General features: G+C 42.7%; 1 protein-coding gene across 1 annotated transcript in view; it reads left to right on the forward strand.

Annotated features, from left to right (window-relative positions):
- Nucleotides 1–3,898, forward strand: part of LOC116681751 (caseinolytic peptidase B protein homolog) — a gene marked incomplete at its 5' end in the record, with an annotated part of 30,832 nt that overhangs the window by 6,519 nt on the left and 20,415 nt on the right.

Genomic DNA, 3,898 nt, shown 5'->3' on the forward strand with positions numbered 1-3,898 from the left:
CACACTGTATTTATATTTTTCTGGACCAGAAGTGATAACTGTTTTTCAAAAGACAGAAGATTTTACCAGAGTGCTATTTCAGAGGAAGCTGTGGAGTCGTCTGACTGTTTCTAGGTGTAGCGTCCACCAGGCAGCCTTTTTGGTGTTCAGGGGTCGAGGTGCGCCTGTTGTGAGGAAATCAGGGGTGGAGTAGAGGGGTGTGTTTAAGACTTAAGGGTGAGACATCTGGGGGCGTGTGTTTGCTTAGCTTTGATGTGGGGCTAAATCAGGGAGGCGCAGGGCCTGGCCCACTATTTGCACTCTTTAACACACAATACTCATCTCTATTTCTCTTTCTCTCCCTCCATCCCTCCCTCGCCGCATTCACGTGCACAATGAGCGCTCAGCCGAGTGTAACGCCTGTTGACCGTTCCGACCTGTCGGCTGAGTGACTTGATGGGTTGGAGGGAGGGAGGGGGACAAAACGAGGGAAAGCGGCAGAATGATGGAACGAGGAGGATGAGTGGCTCGTTGGGAAAGAGAGAAGAGAATAGTTTAGATGTGGAGTGGGGTTATGGTTTTGGGACTGGGATTAGCTTGATTGAATAGTGGTGAAAATCACCAGAGAGCTCTTGGTAAAATATTCCACAATTTGGTCACAATACAACATGATTGTAATGGTAAGCAGGCTGGTTCAGGGATGGAATCAGTTACCATATATTTGTTTCTTACATATACTCTTAGTACACTAAAACATGTTTCCCTCAAGTGGGCACTGATAATATAAACAAGAAACTCCAAGGGTATTGTACCCTGTGTCACATTAAAACCAGATAAATGACTTTTCATGTAATGATTTTTTTTAATACGTACACTGTACTCATTTTCAAAAGAATACAGTGCTGGAAATGAGGGATCGCTTTTTCCTTTTTTTTAATTTGCCAGCTACATAGCAATCATGCAATAATAAAGCAAGTAATAACTGTTGAAAGTTGGACATGAACTTCACCATGGAGGAATATAGACAATTTAACAATTAGGGTTCTTAAATGCTTCAAATGGGATCGGTCTTTGAAAAATTCTAGCTATATTGTACAAGCTGTTGTACTGTGGGCTGCATTTCACACGTTGGACTTTTGGACAAATGTTGTTTGGACTACATGATGACCATGCACCCATGATGGGCACCTTAAATACACAAAATGTCTTTCATTGATGGTGATGGCAAAAAACGCAGCAAGCTCTGAGCAATTGGAACCATTTAAGTCAGCATGACAAGGTCAAGTACATTTTATTTATTTAGCCCAATTTCAAAAATTTGCCTCAGGGGGCTTTACAACCTGTACAACATATGACAACCACTGTCCTTCCGACCCTCGAGGGAGGAAGGAAAAACAAAACTTCAGAAAGAGCAACAGAGGAGAGATCCCTTGGAAGTAAATAAATGTACAAAGAAAATACTTGGAAATAAACGCATCTTAAATAAATTACATTTTGACCAATCAGGTTATTTAACTGATGAAGTGCAGTGAACCTCTCTTCGCGGCATCTATCTGACCCCAGGTGTGCAGCAGGTGAGATAAGGCCAAGTGAGGTCCAGCGTCTTGGCCAGGTGGTCCGAGACATGGATGGTCAGTTCGTCTCGGGTGTCTATTATGGCACAGGACAGACGGATATAGCCATTTCCTGTCTTCCCTCCAGGGCATGATGGGAAACTAACACCAGCCCCCAGCAGTAACACCAGTCACCTGCTGGCAAACCTCGGCCCGACCTGAAGGGTTAAATCCACCAGCCCCAGCATAGTGGTCATTATTTCAAGCTTTTGATACAAGCGCTGGATGGTGGTATAGCAGGGAGAACGTCCTTTAACTGGTCCAAGTTTTAAGCATCTGTTGAAGGGTTCTCGAGCCAGATGCTGACTCCTCCTCATTTCCAGGGGTGATGCTCTTATTATTACATGAATGTAATTTGGCAAAGAAATGAAGGATAGACTTGAAAAAAATCAAATGAAAAAGCGTGGGTGGAGGGAAAGAGATGACTTGAGGAAAAAATGTTTTACAGCCACGGAGGTAATGGACACTACTCTGGCAAATGTGACGATGGTGTTAAGTCAACAGCTAACCCCCCTCCTTTAAATGACGCACATTTAGTCTCAGTTTAGCTATGAAAGTAAAATGATGTTGTAATTTACAGATCACATTGGTTCCATACTGTATAAGATCGTATTAGGGAGCCTGTAGGGGCCACACCTTTTAAAATGTGACTTTAACCTAATTAACCTCTGCATGCCTTTAGTTTGGCCTCAAATTAGTGCGGCAACTCTCCCCCTAAATGTCCCAAATAAAGTTAGCCACTTGATCAGCAGTTGATTAGTAAAACTATCAACTGTTTTCAAAAGCTCATTAGTTTTAGCACTTTCCTGTATAATTAAATCTCCTTCTTTCATCTTTTTAGCTACACTTTCCTCCTTTCATCCACTCCTCCTCCTCCTCTCTGCAGTTTTACTCTCTTTAGCCCTTTCGTGTTTACCTCTCTGATGCCATTAACCCTTTTCAGACCATCTAATTTCTTCACACAGTCCTGCCCAGCCTCGTGTGACCAGCCACAGTTTGAGTTTGTGTGCGTCTGTTTGTGCCTCGGAGGATGCTTCCATGTGTTTGTAGAAGTGCTTGCAAGGGTGAGAGGAGAGCCCTCTGTGGGTCACGGCCCCCCTGCCGCCCCCGGCCACAGTGATACAGTAACAAAGGGGACCCCCCGATAGTCCTTTATACCCCCTCAGCAAGGTCAGACACAAAGACCTGGCCAGGCTGTTCTCAGCCTCGCTCTCCCACAGGAACATGCATGTTCTGTAGTGATGGCACATACCAAAGTCTGCAAAGATTTGAATGATTTTTTTAAGGAGATGAGGGGAAATGTCTTCTCCTTTTTTTTTTTTTTTTTTTTTTTTTTTTTTTTTACTGATAGACTGCAGTCAAACGTGCAAGACATTTGTGGATTCCATTATCTCAAATGTGAAGATTTGATAGAAGCTTTTCTTTATCCTATCGAATAGTTTAGACTGATGGTCAGATGAAACAAGCGATTTGAATCCAACACCCCAAGCTCTGCAAAATTGCAATGGGCCTCATTCACAATTTTTTGACACAGTTTTTTTAGAGAAATTAATCTCAGAAATCTTCAGTGAAAATAAAAATGTTTGTTGCATCCCTAATTCAATGTATTGATACATGCTTCAAATAATTCAGTGTTTGTCTGTGGTGAAATCTTTTGTCTTTTTTTTCTTTTTTAATCCTGTTTCAGATATTCCTTTAAAACCAAGTATTTACTGTATGTTACTATTACTTTAGTTTCAATCCTTGACTTTAACTTGACTGGGTCGTTTTCAGTTATTTCTGAGGTCATATCTTTTGTCAATACTCATTAAGAGCACAGGTCTTCCTAAAGTGGACCTGTAGCCTGTTACGTGGTGAAGTCTAGTTGCTTTAAAAAAGGAGTCCACCTCATCCTCCTATGAATAATCATTTTTGCTTCATTTAAACCAGGCCTCCTGCCATAACCATTTAGCTGCAAATGATCCATCACTCCCTCCCAGGCTGCATTACATAGTCACAGGTTTAATGGCAGCCGGCAGCGTATTGGCAGGGTTCATGTTTCGGCCATCGCCCTCGTTCTCGCTCACAGTGGGGCACAGACTAGCTGACTAGATTTTGTGTGCATTCATATGCATGTCTGTGTCTCAATGTCAGAGCCATTGCACACGTTCATGGTGGTAAATGTAAAGCGAGTGTGTTCCGTAGACAGAGAGACGGTACCTGGAATGTCCGTTGGGTCACAGTCAGTGGTGTTGCCGAGGTACTCGTGTTTGTTCTATAAGGCGGTACGCTCCAATGAAGGGCTACACACAAACACAGTTGTGTGT

This window comes from Etheostoma spectabile, chromosome 3 (assembly GCF_008692095.1).
Source record: "Etheostoma spectabile isolate EspeVRDwgs_2016 chromosome 3, UIUC_Espe_1.0, whole genome shotgun sequence".
Classification (NCBI taxonomy): domain Eukaryota; kingdom Metazoa; phylum Chordata; class Actinopteri; order Perciformes; family Percidae; genus Etheostoma; species Etheostoma spectabile.